Source organism: Nycticebus coucang, chromosome 6, assembly GCF_027406575.1.
Source record: "Nycticebus coucang isolate mNycCou1 chromosome 6, mNycCou1.pri, whole genome shotgun sequence".
NCBI lineage: Eukaryota > Metazoa > Chordata > Mammalia > Primates > Lorisidae > Nycticebus > Nycticebus coucang.
Window position 1 is genome coordinate 55,941,291 of NC_069785.1, and position 19,414 is coordinate 55,960,704.

General features: G+C 40.2%; 1 non-coding gene across 1 annotated transcript; it reads right to left on the minus strand.

Annotated features, from left to right (window-relative positions):
- Positions 1–6,618: 6,618 nt before the first annotated feature.
- LOC128589390 (U6 spliceosomal RNA) lies at positions 6,619–6,725 on the minus strand. Its single transcript, XR_008380982.1, has one exon. It is a non-coding gene; the product is annotated as a U6 spliceosomal RNA (small nuclear RNA).
- Between the last annotated feature and the right edge of the window lie 12,689 nt (positions 6,726–19,414).

The window sequence follows — 19,414 nt, forward strand, 5'->3', positions numbered from 1 at the left end:
TCTGCTTCAAGAATCTGGGAGCATTTAAATTGGGTGCATAAATATTTAGAATGGAAATGTCTTCTTGTTGTAGTTTTCCCTTGACCAATATAAAGTGACCATCTTTGTCTTTTTTGCCTTTGGTTGCTTTAAATCCACATGTATCTGAAAATAAGATTGCAACTCCTCTTTTCTTCTGAATTCCATTTGCCTGAAAAATTGTCTTCCAACCCTTGACTCGGAGCTTTCATTTGTCTTTTGAAGCCAGGTGTGTTTCTTGCAGACAGCAAATGGATGGCTTGTGTTTTTTAATCCAGTCAGCCAATCTATGTCTCTTCAGTGGGGAATTCAAGCCATTAACATTTATGGAGATAATTGATAAGTGTGGTAGTATTCTATTCGTCTTATTTGGTGAGAGTCCATTGCTTAGTTTTATCTTTTGCATCAGTGTGGAGGTTAGGTTCTGTCCTTTGATTTCTGAGTTCTTACTTTGATGCTGATCCGTTGTGGTGGTCAGTGTGCAGAACAGGTTGAAGTATTTCCTGTAGAGCTGGTCTTGTTGTGGCAAATTTCCTCAATGTTTGTATATCCGTAAATGATTTGATTTCTCCGTCAATTTTGAAGCTTAGCTTAGCAGGGTACAGAATTCTGGGCTGAAAATTGTTCTGTTTAAGTAGATTAAAGGTAGATGACCATTGTCTTCTTGCTTGGAAAGTTTCATTAGAGAAGTCTGCGGTAACTCTGATGGATTTGCCCCTGTAGGTCAACTGGCGCTTACTCCTGGCAGCTTGCAGAATCTTTTCTTTTGTCTTGACTTTGGACAAGTTCATCACAATGTGTCTTGGAGAAGCTCAGTTAGAGTTGAGGCGACCCGGGGTCCGATATCCCTCTGAAAGCAGTGTGTCAGAACCTTTGGTGATGTTTGGGAAATTTTCTTTTATAATATTCTCTAGTATGGCTTCCATTCCTCTGGGGCATTCTTCTTCCCCTTCTGGAATTCCTATCACTCATATGTAGGAATGCTTCATAAAGTCCCACAATTCTGACAGTGAACGTTCTGCTTTCTCTCTCTTCTTTTCTGCTTCTTTTACTGTCTGAGTTATCTCAAGAACTTTGTCTTCTATGTCTGAAATTCTTTCTTCTGCATGGTCTAACCTGTTGCTGATACTTTCCATTGCATCTTTAAGTTCCCTAATTGACTGTTTCAGTTCCTTCAGCTCTGCTATATCCTTTTTATATTCTTCATATCGTTCATCTCTTATTTGATTCTGTTTTTGGATTTCCTTTTGGTTATTTTCCACTTTATTAGCAATTTCCTTCATTGTTTCCATCATTTCTTTCATTGTTTTCAACATGTGTATTCTAAATTCCCTTTCTGTCATTCCTAACATTTCGATACTGGTGGAATCATCTGCAGTAGCTACCTCATGGTCCCTTGGTGGGGTTGTTCTAGACTGGTTCTTCATGTTGCCTGGAGTTTTCTGCTGATTCTTCCTCATGAGTGATTTCTTTTATCTGTTTCCTTGCCCTAATTTTCCTTTCACTTCCTCTTGCTCTTTAAGTTCTTGTGCCTGTGGACTAAGGGTTACAGGACCAGAAGGGTGAGAAGGTTGAAGAGCAAAAAAAAGGGGATGAAAGAAAGGAGGACCGAGTGATAAGAAAAAAAGAAAGATAGAGAAAGGAGAGGGGGTGGGGATAAGGAATATTGACAAAAAGAAGAGAGGCACAGAATGAGGGAGACAGGGCAATATAGGTGTACAGTAGGGTACTTTGACACAACCTTAAAAAAACCCACCTTCTGGGGGTGCCCAGTTGCGTGGTTCCCTTGAGGTCAGCAGCTCTTTGCTAACCTGGTCAGACACAGTACCCCACCTCCACCAAGTAGAGAGGAAAGACAAAAATGCTATAAATCAAACCAAAACAAGCAAACAGAAAACTTTACAGGGATAAAATTGGGTGAAAAACCAAATTATATCGGTAGAAACACTAGCAAAAATGAAGTTGAAGTTATTAAAAAAGGCAGCAATGGGAAATTATACTTAAACTAGGAAAATTGAGAAAGAAAAAGGGATCTGTGTGGAAAAGATTGAAATTAAAAAAACAAAAGAACATCAGCAACGTCAAAATAAACAAACAAAAAAAAAACCAAACAAAAAAAAAAAAAGAAAAAAATACACAACCAAAAACAAAGCAGTTTGTATATGTTATTGAATATTGTCTGGGCAACACGTGGTCTTCTGGGGTATGAGATGTTAGTCACAGTTCTGATACGACTGGAGGCTGCTGATTTCTCAAACCCCAGCAGGTAGACACCCTAAATCTCTCTTCAGCCCACTTAAAAGGCACTTTGAACTTGTAAACTTGCTGAGCAGAAGCTTTCCCAGCTTTCTCGCTGGAATCGCTGCTGAAGTGGCTATCCACTTACCCAGTGTGCCAAAACTGGTCTCACTCTGCCCCTGAGGGTTAGGGCTGCAAGGCGGCTCAGACCCCACCCTTAGGCTACTTGGTTGCTGGGTTACTAGCTCCCACTCGTTTCTAGCTCTGCGACCCTGAGGGCGGAGCTTGCTGGGGCAGATCACTGACAATGGATCCGTGTGACCCACCACCAAACACTATTAGCTCTGTCTGGCTCAGCGGCTCAGACTGGGGCCCTAGACAACGGCCAAAGTTCTCCGCACTCCCGCTCAGGCCTTCCCCAAGGCAGTTCAACTCAGTGCCAAGTCCAAGGACATCAAAACAGTTCACAGGTAAGGCCTTTCTGGTTTGCAGTCTCGCTGCTACTGAACTTACAGTTGTGGGCGGGTTTAGACGGATTGAACACACGCGACCACTTGCCGGTTTTCCAAGGTTTTAGTCCTCCTCTTGGGGTCCAGAAGTCTCTCACTGACTCCCTGTATCCTCATAGGAGTGATGATAGGCAGTTCCCACCAGCCAGAGATGCCTGGAATCCTATCTCCCCAGACTCACGGTGCCCAGATGCAAGAAAGCTGTTACTCGGCTGCCATCTTGCTCCGCCTCTAATGATGGAATTTCAATATGGAAGCAATGGTAGAATTAGAATATCACCATTTAACTTCTAATGAAATAATGTATTTAGACCATAATCATCAAAGGCTGTTAAAACCATCAAGTGAATTGCCATATGGAGCTTTATAATGGTAGATCAGGCTCACAACAGCAAACCTACCATCCTGTATGAATGCCACAAAAAAGGAAAGAACTAGATATTACATGCTTCCCAATGGAACCATACACACCCCTATGAAATAGTCATGCCATAAATCTAAGCTGAATCGGATCAAGTCTTTAGCTACGCAGATAAATAGAAGCCAGAAGAGGGTGTGAAAAGTCCCTGTAGGGAGGCCATCAGCAGATTTTAGAATGGGAGAATGCATACGAAGATGGCCTTCTTTCTTCAGCAAGTTATGAGGAAGAAAAATGTGAGTTAAAATTTATAAACTAAAAGATCTATAAGAGTTTCAGCCTACAGGAAATCATCACTTCCCTCCTTAGAACAAGAAAAGATGCTGAACAAACTGAGTATCAAAGTCTTTTCTTAGACCCATCAGAGAACAGAGATAGCAGGGCAACCATCACCCCCAAATCTGGCAAGACAAATGCAAAGAATCTCAGCCAATATCACTTTACGTGGAACAGAAATCACTGGAGCCATATGTGGGTGAGAGTACTTAAGTGGTTCTCAACCTTCCTAATGCCGCTACCCTTTAATACAGTTCCTCATGTTGTGGGGACCCCCCAACCATAAAATTATTTTGCAGATTGAGAACCATGGTAATTTTGATGAATTCCTGTAGGCTGAGTGTGGAACAGCTGGAGAATGAGAAACTCTCGGAGGCCCAGCTATAGGGATTCTCAGAATTTTTGTGGGTTTACCTTCAGAAATCCACCAGGACTTAAGGGGAAAATCTGAGAAAAATTCCGATTTGGGTAGGGAGATAGAAAATTAACAATTTAAATTATGCTCAGGAGAAAAATAACCTTTTGAAATATTCCCATAGTGTACTCCATAACAAAGGCTGGACTTTAAGTAAGGGAAAATTCTCTACCAGAGCCTTATTGAATCTGAAGAAGGGCAACTAGCCAATATTAGGCTCTATAGATTTGTATCTCTCTAAAGGGAGTCGTGTAGCTCACAGCTCAGTAACACAATTCCACTGAAAGTTGAAATATAATCACAAGATAGAGAACCATTTTGGCCATCTTGAGATAGATTTATCTTGACTCCTTTTGTTCGTTGGTGTTGGTCACCTACTTCTCTGGCTTCTATTCGGATACCTGATAGGGTGAATGATACCTAGACATGTGGATAACTGACTTTTATTCTAGTTGACAATGAACTTGGCCAGACTCAAACTCCATGTTCTGTTGACCCTGCGGTCAGTAATAATTGGCATTCCCTCCAGATCCGTGCTTTCCAGCTGCTGCCTTTTTATGAGTTCCTCTCTAAATATAACATCTGTTTAGTGGTCAGTCATTTCAGGCCAATATTGATCACGTATTTTGGGACTCAACTCATCCCCTTCCAAGCTTCCGGTCTGTTCTCCAAACCACAAACTCTGGCTTGCTCTGTATCAAAGCAGGAGGGCTGTAGCGTTCTGCTGCCCTGAGCTGCTTTCCCAGTTGGAGACTGTCCTCAGGAAAGAAGTTATAAATTCCTCAGTCCCACAGGTGCAATTCCTTTAAATAGGGATGGGCTTCAAATCCAGGAAGTTTGTTCCAAAGATTGCATCCAACCTCTGAACCATATTTGTCAAATTTATTTTCATTGAAGACGAAACCCTAGGAGAAATTACTAAACCTAGCTTACTATTTTAGCCATGCCTCATGCTTTTCTTGTCTTTCAACACCAGAGGGTTGATGCCGAGATTTTGAATGTCCCTCTAACCATACCTGGTAGTACATTGTACTCTAATACAGACGGGAAAGTTAAGAAAACAAGGGAAGCGTGACGCACCTGTGTATTTCCTCTTTGTCTCCACTAGAGGGGGAAGCAATACCAGACAAACTTGATTCAAAGCTTTGAAAAAGAAACTCCAGTGTTCATTTCCATTTGTTTAATAGTATTAGATTCACTGTTGAAAATTTAGAACATACGGAAAAGCATAAAGAAGAAGAAAAACCTCACCCAAAATATCAGTGTTATAAACGTTGTTTATCCCTTTTTGCTGCCCAACAGCTGAATCTCCTTCACTATGGAGGTGGGATGCCTGTTTTCCCAACTTGCTCTTGCAGCTGGAATGTGGACACATGACTGAGGGTCCGCCCCAGATTTGAGTCTGAAAACACAAGAAAACAGGGGCAGGAAAGAATACACGCTGGGGACAGGGGCAGCCCAAAGAGTGGCAGCCATCTCTGTCTCCTGCAGTGGCAATGTCGGTGACACAGGCGAAGGCATGGATGAAGATGTTGCTCAGTTCATTTGGGAGGTGGGATTCAAATTGGGGGCATTTTTGGACAATGTATGGTGCTGTGGGGACTTCACTAACCTGCTTTTGAGATGATTCTGAACATTGCTGCTGGCTTCCTGACCTACCCTACCAAGATGAAGTATTTAAAAATCTTTTTTATATTGGCCTGGTGCCCGTAACACAATGGTTAAGGCGCCAGCCACATGCACCAAGGCTGGCCGGGTTTGAGCCTGGCCCAGGCCTGCCAAACAACAATGACAACTACAACAAAAAAATAGTTAGGTGTTGTGGCAGGTGCCTGTAGTCCCAGCTACTTGGGAAGCTGAGGCAAGAGAACTCTTGGGCTTAAGTGGCTTTGAGATGGCTGTGAGCTGTGATGCCATGGTACTCTACTGAGGGCGACATAGTGAGACTCCGCTTCAAAAAAAAAAAAAATCTTTTTTATATGCTTAAAACAACCATTTTTTCCCAGAGCTTGCAACTATAAATGTGGCCTACAGCACCCTCTTCCAAAAACAATCACTGTTGCTATTTGGGTAAATCTAAAAGAAGGCTTTTAAAGAATTTAAAGAATTTTTTATTTTTTTTGTAGAGACAGAGTCTCACTTTATTGCCCTTGATAGAGTGCCGTGGTGTCACAGCTCACAGCACCTCCAACTCCTGGGCTTAGGCTGTTCTCTGGGACTACTATTAGCTGGGACTACAGGCACCCACCACAATGCCCGGCTATTTTTTTGTTGCAGTTTGGCTGGGGCTGGGTTTGAACCCGCCACCCTCCGTATATGGGGCCGGCACCCTGCCCACTGAGCCACAGGTGCCACCCAGAATTTAAATAATTTAAAGAGAGAAAAGTCTGGGCTTCAAAACAAGTTTCCCAGCTGTATCTTCAAATATTTTCCAGGTGACTGTGATGTACATCATGGTTGGAGGACCTCTAGCCTTTTCAATACTTCTATTTGAATGTTCTACTACCCCCTGGACCTTACATGGAAATGTATTCCATCTCTTAACCTAAAAATCTGCTTCTCCTCCTATACTTCCTATTTTTTCTGACTGGAACCTCCTTGTTACCTAAGTTAGATATCTTGGAGTCCTTCTTTCCCAATTTTCTTTCCCCCACATTCTACATTTAATTGATTACTGACACTCGTTACCTACAGTGTATCAGGGATTCCAGCTGGTTTACAATTAGATTCTAGTAGTAGGTGTATAGGGCTAGTATTTCTTCACAAATTTGTGTGTCATCCTTGCACAGGGGCCATGCTAATCTTCTCTGGATCATTGCAATTTTGGTATATGTGCTGCTGAAGCGAGCACAGGGTTAGCGTTTTCTTTCTCACCTTATCTCTTTAACCTCTCATTGTTCTGAAGAGCTTATTTCCAGGAACACTGAGGACAGTGATGGGGTAAAGCCTGAACTCTCTCCATGTTTGTAGTTCATACAGAACTGCCAGCTGTCAGGTTGCAGGCCGAAAGAAAGTACACAGAGAGAGAATTCATTCTAAGCTTGAAACTTATCTCACATGGATCTTCAGACCCAGCCAAAGGACTGAGGGTCAGAGTGGTGCTGAGTACAAGACAGTGGTTGATACGTGGTCCAGCAATCCTGGTAGGAGGCTGTGAAGTCTGGAGGGATTCAGCTTCCATAGATGTCCCCTAAATTTTTCTCCTCTCTCATCCCCATCCACTGCCTGTGCCAGGGCTTCGTATTTCTCGCGTGCCAGCCACCTTACCTGGAGCTTGTCTTCTCTCTTCCTCCAATTTCTGGTCCATTTTCTATGTGGGCACCAGATCAACTTGCTCTGGCACTAATTATGCCCATTTTCTTCTTAAAATCTCAGTGGCTCCCCATTTTCTTTGGAAAGATGTCTTATGTTGGTTTGGAATATTTTTTCCTGATTTGACTTTAATCATTCTGCACAGACTTTTCATTCACCTTTCCTGCCTGGCACCTTTTACTCTAGTCACTCTTAACTATTGGCAGTTTCATGATCTGTGCATGCATTTTTACTTTTGGGCATTTCAACATCATCTTTATCTGTAGACAATTAAGGGAGTTAATTAAATATTTGACACAAATTCATCTTGACACAAGTTCATTTTATATCGGCATGAGAGTTATGATTATATCCTCTTAAAACTTGTCCTTTAGGGGCGGCGCCTGTGGCTCAGTCGGTAAGGTGCCGGCCCCATATTCCAAGGGTGGCGGGTTCAAACCCGGCCCCAGCCAAACTGCAACCAAAAAATAGCCAGGGGTTGTGGCCGGCGCCTGTAGTCCCAGCTACTCGGGAGGCTGAGGCAAGAGAATCACTTAAGCCCAGGAGTTGGAGGTTGCTGTGAGCTGTGTGATGCCACGGCACTCTACCGAGGGCCATAAAGTGAGACTCTGTCTCTACAAAAAAAAAAAACAAAAAACAAAACTTGTCCTTTAGCAAGAGAAAGCACAAATCTTTCTCCTCATTCACAGCCATGACTTGTCTTGGAAATATACTTTTACAATTTGTGATATCTCCAGATCCAATTATTTAATTATAAGAATCCACTTTGAATAGTTTTTTTTTTTTTGGCGGGCGGCGGGGTGAGCATTGTGTTTTCTTCTCAGTCGAGGCACAGCTTCCTTTTAAAGTTTTTAACTTTCACAGCATTTTAAAAAACTAGAGAGTCAGGTAGAAATTTATATTGTCGTCCTAGATATGCTAGGATTGTCCACTAGATGTCGCCCTGACATCTTAGTATCCATAGAAAACAAAAGAGGTAGCCTTTCTTTTATAAGCATATTATTTTTGACAGTGCATGTATTAGCTTGTGATTTTCTTGTTTTCCTTGAGACGGGGTCTCGCTTAGTCATCCAGGCTGGAGTGTAGGGGCACTAGTCATAGCTCACAGCAGCCTCGAACTCCTGGGCTCAAGCAATCCTCCTGCCTTAGCTTTCCTAGTAGCTGGGACTATAAGTACATGGACCTACATCAGGCTGATTGTTTTTTATTGATTGATTGATTGATTGTAGAAATAAGAGTCTATGTTACTGAGGCCTATCTCAAACTCCTGGCCTCAAGTGATCATTCCACCTCTGCTGGCCAAAGTGCTGGGATTACACCCATGGGCCACCACACTCAGCCTCAAACTGGTGATCTTTTAAGTCTTAAATAGGGAGTGGGGCAGGAATAATGAAGATAAAACTCAGGTCATTATACTTCTCCATATTTCTGTTTTTCTGAAAGCGGCATTTTTCTAGATAACACTTAACATTTTCTCTGACTACTTAGTTATGATATAGTTTTTAAAAGTACAATCTTAATTAAATCCGCAATTTAATTCACAAAAAATTTACAAATAACCTAAAATACATGGTCATTTTCTGAATCTTATGACGTTCCTCTTAATTCTAGAGTAGCATCTATTCCAAGGTCATCCATGGTGATAGTCTTTGACAGTGCCATCTCACAAACAGTAACATGTGTTTTGCTTTCATTAGTCTGTTATTTTCAAGAATATTTTCTACCGTCAAAAATTAGCAGCCTTTGACTTTGCTCCAATTTTAGCTTCTTTCAAGCATTCACTATTGTGAGTTTTAATTAAGAGGGTGGTGTGTGTATATATACACACTCTGAAGACAAACTAGGACTGCCCTTCCTTATCAGAGTCTTTTTACTATCTTCCAAATATTGTACTTTTGATATTTTAATTTTTTACATGAATTTTCTGGCTTTTCAAGGCAGGTGTAAGAAAATAATTTGCTTATTAATGTTAAATCATTAAGAAAAAGGAAGTCAATGTGGATAGAGAACCAAAATTTATGTACCATCTGTCACATGTCAGATACCTCCTACATACAATCTACATAGTAGTCTTCTTAGTTTTTTGAGATTTGCCTAAATTGATAGAAAATCCCATCTCATGCATAGTGAGAAAACAATCTGAGAATTCTTGATGGTGGAAAGAGTGATAGGTGGCTAATATTTCTTTCTTTCTGTTTTAAAAAAAATGGATATGTAGAAATACTACACATGATTGACATATATACAATTTAATAAGCTTGACCGTAAGTGTATACCTGTGAAATCAGCACTACCATCAAATAATAAACATATCTATCACCTCTGTGAGTTTCCTCCTGCCTCTTTGTTCTGCTTTGGTGATGGTGGTTGGTGTAACACTTAACACAAAATTCTTAATACAGATAACTCTATGTACTATGATGTACAGCAGATCTCTAGAACTTATTCATCCTGCATAACTGAAACTTTATATCCATTGAAACACAACTCCCAGTTACCCCTTCTTCCAGCCTCTGATAACTTCCATTCTCCTCTTTGCTTTTTCTGTGACTAATTTAGAAAACGCATATATGTGGAAAGACACAGTCTTTGTCCTTCTGTGACTGGCTTAGTTCACTAAGCACAATGTTCTCCCACTTCATCCACGTTATTGCAAATGGCAGGACGTCCTTAAGAACAGCATCACTGCCCTTCCTGTCCTGCCCTAAGGGAATCCTGACATTGCCTATGCAGAAATTTCTGCCGAAAACATTTAACCTGACTCGAAAGTTGAGGAAACAATCAGAAAAATCAGAATTGAAAAAAATTTTGCAAAACAACTGTTCTGGTCTCTAAAAATACCAATATCATAAAAGATTTAAAAAAATGGCTGGAGAACTATTCTTGCTTAGGGGAAACTAAAAGCTATCTCCAAAAAAAAAAAAAGTGCACAGATCTTTTGATTTATGTGCCTCAATAAAATTTTAAATTTAAATTGTATAAAAAGTTATGAGTTCTTTATGATGCCTGCAAACAACACTTTAAAAGAGCATCAATAATCTCTCTCCGTCCCATTTCTTTTTACCGATACTTTTGATGTGTTAGCATTTCTATATTAAGGTTAGAAGGCAGGAAGGAAAACAAGGTTTGCTGTGTGGGGGTAAATTGTGAGATTCCATCTTTTCAAATTTGGCCTCAACTATTGAAATTCAATAGTTAAATTAACATAGTGCTTAAAAGGCTATTGACTTCATTTGAACATAAAAGCCACATTGGAATGTCTTGTTTGAGAACAGAAGAGGTGTCTGGATTGTAGAAACACAACAAAGTACTTACGAAACTATTTCTCAACTGAGGAAAATATATTTTTGCATTAAGTTGGATATTACAATCCCTTACTAAAAAATTTGAGCATATATTGAGAGAGTTTGTTAAACTACAGATAATACTGTCTGAAACTTGATTGACTGATTTTAAAGACCTGCTCTTGTGCAATGATGAGATCATATCTGACTACGGCCTTGAACTCCAGGGCTCAGGTGATCCTCTACCTCAGTCTGAGTGCCACTGCACCCAGCTATGTGAAATTTTTAAAAAATGTTTCTGAGTTCTGAAGGCAAGAACAAAGCTTGTTAGACAGAAATTGTGAAAGAAAATTTCTATTAAATGAGAGTATCAGAAATCAAGGTGTTAAATGCCCCTGTATATAAAAGTCATAATAATTATAAGACAGAGATCTTCTTAAGTTATGGAACCCATCAAATGTAATCAAATTAAATGTAAGAAAGGTGTTGTTCTTAATTAATCATATTAGGACCAAAAGAAAAACGATAAAGTCTATGGGCTCCACTGAAGAGTTCAAATTATGTACTGATTTTTTTGTGATTGTAAATTTCAAACATGAACATAAGTAAAAGTAGACATATAATTAACCTACATGTAGCCATTGAAGGAAAGTACTACCAAATCCAAAAAGGGGGGGGGGTCACCAGCCATGTAGCAGCACCTCTCGCCCTCTACCATGAGAATGTGACCTTTTGTAACTGTTCTAGGAAATAGCCCCGAGCTGAAGCAGATAACCGGTAACCGGTTCTGAGAGAAAAAAAAAAAAAGAAAGCTAAGCAAATGTTTAACTGCTGATCTTATCTTAAGACAGATGAGTAATGAACCAGAGTTGTTCTTATCTGGAAAAGCCCCTGCTATGTCTGCTACCCCTCCCTACTTTGTGGTTTTTTGCCTTTATAAGCTTGTAAAACCTGCTGTTCAGGGCTTGACTCCTCTGCTCCTAAAAGAGTTGCGAGTTAAGCCCCAGCATGCCGGAATAAAATCCTCTTGCTGATTGCATCAAGTGCCGTCTCTTGCGGTTGATTGGGGTCGTCATCATTCAGGACAGAGTGGGGGGGTCCTGCCCCAAGTCTTTCACCATCACTCAGTGATGGTAATAATAACAAATGTAATTTTTAAAAAATATACAACAAAATGTGTCAATTTAGGAAGATCTGCCTAATTTCTTGAATTAACATTTTATAAATAACCAATGTATTATATTACAAATTCATACATGAGGAAAAGATACATTCAGAGTACAAGAGAGATCAGCAGATTTTAACATAAGAGAGTTTGAAAAGTTCAATGATATGGCTTCATAGTTCATATTGCAACTAACATAAAAAGTTACTAACTCTTTGGTTTTGGTAGGGTAATTGGTGGGACCTCATCTAATGTGCACATTGCAATGGTACATTTCAAAACTGTTAAGAGTAGAGTATAAATGTGAGGTGATGGCTGTGTTAACAAGTTTGACGTAAGCTTTCCACATTGTATATCAAATTAGCACATCGTACCCCATAAATGCACTAATGTACACAGTTACGATTTAATTATAAAAAAAAGTATTACAGAAGACTCTCCACAGTTGTCTTAAAAAGTTTTTGAGATGTTATTCTTTTTTCCAATTATGTATGTGAATGAGGCCAGATTTCTTTTTAATTTATTTTTTATTTTTATTTTTTTGTAGAGACAGACTCTCACTTTATCGCCCTCGGTAGAGTGCTGTGGTGTCACAGCTCACAGCAACTTCCAACTCCTGGGCTTAGGCAATTCTCTTGCCTCAGCCTCCTGAGTAGCTGGGACTAGGTGCCTGTCTTAACACTTGGCTATTTTTTGTTGCAGTTTGGCTGGGGCCAGGGCCAGGTTTGAACCCGCCACCCTTGGTATATGGGGCTGGTGCCCTACCCACTGAGCCACAGGTACCACCTGAGGCCAGATTTTTTAACATACTCCAACCAAAACAGCATATCAAAACAGATTGCATGAGGAAACAGATATGATAATCTGGTTGTCTTCTATTAAGCCTGATATTAAAGAGGTTTTCAAAAATATAAAACAATGTCACTTTTCTCACTAATTTTTCTTGCAAATATAAGACATTTGTAAAATAACTAAGTTATTTAATTATTAAAATGTATTGGTTTATTATTAAGGTAATGAATATTTTTAAAATTCTCAACTTTATTTTCTGATATGGTCAATATTGGCAGATAGAACCACCATAAACCAAAGTTCTTGGTGGTCCTCCATCCCATTGAAGAGTACAGATGGTCAAAAGACCAAAAAGCTTGAGAACGGCTTTTATAATCTCTACTTAGTCATTTTTAGGTTTTCCACGAGAATGGAAGGACAAGGACACAGGCTTGTCTACTTTTAACCAGAGATTTTACAAATTTTATCACGTTCTATGAATTTTCTCTTTTCTGTAGTCTCCTAACCACATTGTGAATTTTACACCCATTCCATGATGGAGGAACACGAGGTTTGAAAATGTTACTTAAAATCCTCAAGTCAGACAAGTGGCAAAGGAGAAACTGAAACCCAGGTCTGGAAGACATTTTTTATGTTGCACTTAACTGTAGATTACAATTGTGATGTAATGAATGAAGTGGTTTGCAAACACTGCTTTTTGCAGTTCTAGAAAATGAAATAATGAAGATGGCCCATGTGTTTTGGAGTCGGAGGGATGAATAAAAGACCTGGATAACACTTCTGTTACACTTCCTCCAGTTTGTCATTACAGTGTAGGAGCAAAGGATTGAATTTGACCTGCTTTAAAATTAATTTTTATTTTCAAACTTCCCATTAAGAAAATCTTGCTGACTCCTATCCTAGATTTATTTATTTATTTATTTATTTTGAGACAGGGTCTTGCTCTGTCACCCAGGCTAGATTACAGTGGCCTGATCATAGCTCACTAAAGCCTTTAATTCCTGGGCTTAAGTGATCCTCCTGTCTCAGCCTCCCAAGTACAAGTAGCTGGGACTATAAGCACATACCATCATGCCTAATTGTATTCTTTTAAAGAAATGGGGTCTCACTGTGTTGCTGGAGCTGATCTTGAACTCCTAAACTCACATAATCCTTGAGGCTTGGCCTCCCACAGTGCTGGAAATACAGGCATAAGCCACCACCCCCAGCCCTAAATATTCAATTTTTCTTTTCTTTCTTTCTTTTTTTTTTTTTGAGACAAAATCTCACTTTGTTGCCCAAGGTAGAGTGCTGTGTTGTCACAGCTCACAGCACCCTCAGTTTCTTGGGCTCAAGCAATCCTCTTGCCTCAGCCTCTTGAGTAGCTAGGTCTATAGGCACTGGCTATTTTTAGAGATGGGGTCTTGCTCTTGCTCAGGCTGGTCTTGAACTCCTGAGCTCAGCCTCCCAGAGTGCTAGGATTACAGGTGTGAGCCACCACACCTGGCCTCAATTTTTATTTTCAATAAAAAGTATTCTATGAGACACATAGAAATTTTTACATTTTAAAAGTTTCTGCTTAGGGCAGCGCCTGTGGCTCAGTGAGTAGTGCGCCAGCCTTATATCCCGAGGGTGGCGGGTTCAAACCCAGCCCCAGCCAAACTGCAACCAAAAAATAGCCTGGTGTTGTGGCAGGCGCCTGTAGTACCAGCTACTTGGGAGGCTGAGGCAAGAGAATCGCTTAAGCCCAGGAGTTGGAGGTTGCTGTGAGCTGTGTGTGATGCCACGGCACTCTACAGAGGGCCATAAAGTGAGACTCTGTCTCTACCAAAAAAAAAAAAAAAAAAGGTACCAGGCTCTTTTCACAAGATGGCCCCGAAAGCGAAGAAGGAAGCTCCTGCCCCTCCCAAAGCCAAAGCCAAAGCAAAGGCATTGAAGGCCAAGAAGGCAGTGCTAAAAGGCATCCACAGCCACAAAAAAAAAAAAAAAAAAGGAGAAGAAGAAGAAGATCCGTACATCACCCACCTTCCGGCGGCCAAAGACTCTGAGACTGCAGAGGCAGCCCAAATATCCTCGGAAGAGCGCCACCAGGAGAAACAAGCTTGACCACTATGCCATCATCAAGTTCCCCCGACCACTGAGTCTGCCATGAAGAAGATAGAAGACAACAACACACTTATGTTCATTGTGGATGTCAAAGCCAACAAGTACCAGATCAAACAGGCTGTGAGGAAGCTCTATGACATTGATGTGGCCAAGGTCAACACCCCGATCAGACCTGATGGTGAGAAGAAGACATATGTTCCACTGGCTCCTGATTATGATGCTTTGGATGTTGCCAACAAACTTGGAATCATCAAAACCAAGTCCAGCTGGCCAATTCTAAATATATAACTTTTCACCATTAAAAAAAAAAAAAGTGTACTAGTATTTACAGGAGAAGTACAATATTAGATTATTAAAATTTAAATTTGTTAATTGCAATATAATAAATGAGCCAAGGGAATACATAAAACGGTAGATGAGGGGCTGAGGGACAATAAGCAGGGAAGTTTCACCTAAGTGACATATGTACAGCTTTTAGTACCCAATGATCTTTTAGCAACAGTTAATGAGATGTATCTTTTCCAACTCTGATAAGTATTTAAGAAAAGAATAAAAAATAACCTCTATTTTGACTCTACCATGTATATTTTTCTTTGTGATATAACGTTGACCGGGGAGAAGTAAACAAAAAATACTTTGACCTCTTCCTTAAAATCATGCAAAACTTGCAGCTGGGACTTAAACTAACTCCTGGACAACAGCAGCGTACAATACCGTGTCATTATTTTACTAGAACTCACCCCCGAATATGGCCTTCCTTAGATAGGTATCTAAACGCGGCCTTTTATAAAATGGGACTTATTCTTAGAGTATACATCAGATACAGATTCCAGTATTTTCTTTCCTCATTAGATTTATTTATTTATTTATTGAGAGTCTCTCTCTGTTGCCCAGACTATTGTCACCCTAGCTCCAGCAACCTCAAACTCCTGGCCTAAAGCAGTTCTGGCCCAGCCTCCCGAGTAGGTTGGACTATAGGCACCCACCACAACACCCAGCTGATATTTCTACTTTTAGTAAACCTGGGGTTTTGCTCTTGCTCAGGTTGGTCTCCTACCCACAGTGACGGAGAAAGACTCTGTCTCAAAAAATAAAAATGAAAAATAAATAAAAATGTGCAAATTTTATTATTTATTTATTTGTATTTCTAGAGAGTGTCTCTGTCACCCTGGGTAGAGTACCATGGGTCATCATAGCTCACAGCAAACTCAAACTCTTAGGCTCCAGCAATTGTCTTTCCTCAGCTTTCTGAGTAGTTGGGACTATAGGCACCCGCCACAATGCCCCACTAGTTTTTCTATACACATATATGTGTGTGTGTATATATATATATGTGTGTGTGTGTGTGTATTTTTTTTTTTTTTTGTAAGTAGAGACCGGGGTCTCACTCTTGCTCAGGCTGGTCTTGAACTCCTGAGCTCAAGTGATCCTCCCGCCTTAACCTCTCAGAGTGCTAGGAAGAAAATGCAATTTTTAAATGGTGGATTTTAAAATTTAAAAAGAATTGAATAATGACATTAAAAACATAAAATGGTTTTACCATTAATTTTCTTTCAAATAACATACTTTTTTTTTTTTTTTTAGAGACAGATTCTTGCTTTGTTGCCCTTGGTAGAGTACTGTGGAGTCACAGCTTACAGCAACATCCAGCTCTTGGGCTTAGGTGATTCTCTTGCCTTAGCCTCCTGAGTAGCTGGGACTATAGGTGCCCACCACAATGCCTGGCTATTTTTTGTTGCAGTTTGGCGGGGGCCGGGATTCGAACCTGCCACCCTCAGTATATGGGGCCAGCACCCTACTCACTGAGCTATAGGCGCCTCCCTCAAATAACATACTTTATGCCACCATCATTATCTATTTAATTCTTTCAAAAATAATGATTCAGATTGCAGATGCAGTCACAGCAGGCTAGGTTTCTAAGGTCCAGGTCATTCCACCAGGGCATATGCACTTGCCTGTTCCCTAAAAACAGTTTCAGCAAGAAGTGGACCACGGCATTTTATTCATGCAAGACAGAGTTCTATAAAACAGGTTATAATTTTAGAATATATTGTGTGTGTTACCTTGAATTTTATATATTGATCCTTTGGTGTTATTTTATTTTTCTATGTGACTGATAAAAAATATAGAGAATCTTACTTTTTTATTATAACAATTTCTTTTAATTATTTTAAGGCATGTTTATTATATAAAACCTTGTAAGTAGAAGGAATAAAATGCCGTATGCTTGGTGGTGTGTATGATGGTTTGCAGCACAGACTATGGGGTCTGATTTATTAGATTCAAATTTCAGCTGTGTCAGTTACTTTCTGTACTTGAGAGTATTATTGTCTGGGCCTCAGTTCCTTCGCTTGCAAAATCAAGATGATGTTAACAGTAACTATGCCACAGGTTGTGAGGTGAAATTGTTTGGCTCAAGGAATATTCACTAAGCAATGGCTATCACCATCCAAGACTGCCACTGCCAATGACTGGCTATTGTTTTTTCCTCATGTGTTTTTAACATCTATTGTAATAATACGTGTGTGTGTGTGTGTGTGCATCCTGATTTTATTTCTTTTAAAATTAATTTTTAATGTTATTTTTTATGACTATATTTTTTTAAACACTCTTTGTAGCAACATGTAAAAAATGCAGACCATATATTGTCCTGGTCATGGAAATCATTTCAATTTCATTTCCTAGAGTTTCTTAGAACACTTTACACAAGCAAGTGTGGGCAGCCCACCTCATCTGTGAGAAAGCACAATGTAACTCTGAAAATTGGATGTTTGTCCCAAGGAAAATTAGGTACCTCTCCCCAAAATGTGTCTTCTGATGTCCCCGTAATGTGACTTCTAATGGGGTCCTGATGCTAGCTGCCTCAGTGATTTATATATGACTTAACATCAGTATCTCTAAAGGAAACAGTGTCACCCCCTTTATCACCAGTTGCTATCTTATTTCACCCAGAAGAAAATATTCTCAGCCAACTCGTTGAGCAATAAGGAACCTCTAACATTTTGTGGAGCAGAAGTATCAGAAGAGGCCAGGTGGCTCATGCCTGTAATCCTAGCACTCTGGGAGGCTTAGGCAGGTGGATCGCTTGAGCTCACAAGTCAAAACTAGCCTGAGCAAGAGAGAGAACCCCTGTCTCCTAAAAATAGAAAAACTAGCAAGGCATTGTGGCACATGCCTATGGTCCCAGCTACTCTGGAGCCTGAGACAAGAGGATCGCTCCAGCCCATGAGTTTGAGGTTGCTGTGAGCTATAATGCCATATCACTCTCCCCAGGGCCACAGAGTTAGACTGTCTCAAACAAAAAACAAAAAAAAACAAAAAAAAGGAAAAAGAAGTATCAGAAAGCTCCTTTCTTTCATGGGAGCGAAGAGGAATTCAGGGAAAGGGATTGTCTATGCCAGTGCACTCTCCTTGCCCCTCCTATGACACAAAGAAGAATTTTACCATTTTTTTTTTAACATCCCAGGTAATATCCACAGAAACATTTAACAAACACCTACTGCGTGCCAGGAACTATGCTGGATCTAAAGACTGGAACTCCGTTCTTCAGAAACACCAGTGCATCCAAATACATCCCAAATCACCTGATCTTTAAAGTTTTTCGATGACTGAAGCTCATTCAGCCACCCTTACCTCCCACATAGTTCTCCAGTGTGCACCACACACTTACCTTCATTTGTTCATTCCACTAATGCTGTTGAGTGCCTACCATGTGTTGGCTCTGTTGGTGGCTCTGCAGATCCAGAGACAAACTAAAACAAGTCCCTATTTTCACGATTTTTAAAACCAGTATGAGATTCATAGTATCAACAAACAAAATAACAGAGCAGTTAGTAATCCTGACTGTGAAGAAAGAATAAGAAGGATGGGCAGAGAGGCAATCTAGTTGATTTACTTGCTATTTTGGATAGGGTAGCCAAGGAAGTTTTCTTGGATGAAGGAGGCGTTTGAATAGGGACCTGAATACTTAAGGGAAGGTGTTTTGTGACACTTCAGGGAAAGAGCATTCCAGGCAGAGGATAGAACAAGTACAAAAGTTCCTGAATTGGGGACATGCCGGAGATATTTGAGGAAAAGCAAGGTGAACAAAGTGGGCCAGGTGTAGTAAACCAGGGAAGAAATGGTGGGAAATGTAATTGATGGCAGGGGCCAGATCCTGCAAAGCCTGGGAGGCCATGGTAAGGTAAGTCTTTCAGTTGCCTTTTAAATACGATGGGGGGAGGGCGTGTGGCTATAGTGAGAACAGAAGGTGGTAGGCAAGCCTGAGGCACTGCTGTCCAGTTTAGCAGACCCATGCATTCCTGCTTCGCCCCCCTTGCTTTCATCCCCTCCCCGGCATCATCCTGCGTGTCTATTTATTCAAGCCTTCCTGATACAGGTCAAGTTACTCACCGACTCATTCATGTCCAACACATTTTCTACTGGGGAAAAATATTGCAGCTGAATTCTCTTTATACCTTTTAAATAGTTTAACATTCCTAGAGTCTACCAATTAAATCTGTCCTTTTAAAAATGATTTCCATTTTTATTCATTTTTAAATTGATTGGCAGAACGCTTGATTATAAGGAAGTAAAGAGAAATACTAAAACATGGGTTGAAATACATGCAAGTTGTACAAGCTTAGCCAAATACTCCTTTTCGTTTATTCCACATTTATGATACCTAAAATATTCTGTTCCTTTCTTTTTTATTTTTTTTTGCAGTTTTTGACGGGGGCCAGGTTTGAACCCACCACCTCCGGTATATGGGGTCAATGCCCTACTCCTTTGAGCCACAGGCGCCACCCATGTTCCTTTATTTTTTATGATTCTATCTTACTCAAGTAACATTTTTCTTACCTAGAGATTTCTGATCTCAAGGCCTCATCTAAATGGAATGCAGGAAAGAACCCAGAAGACTGT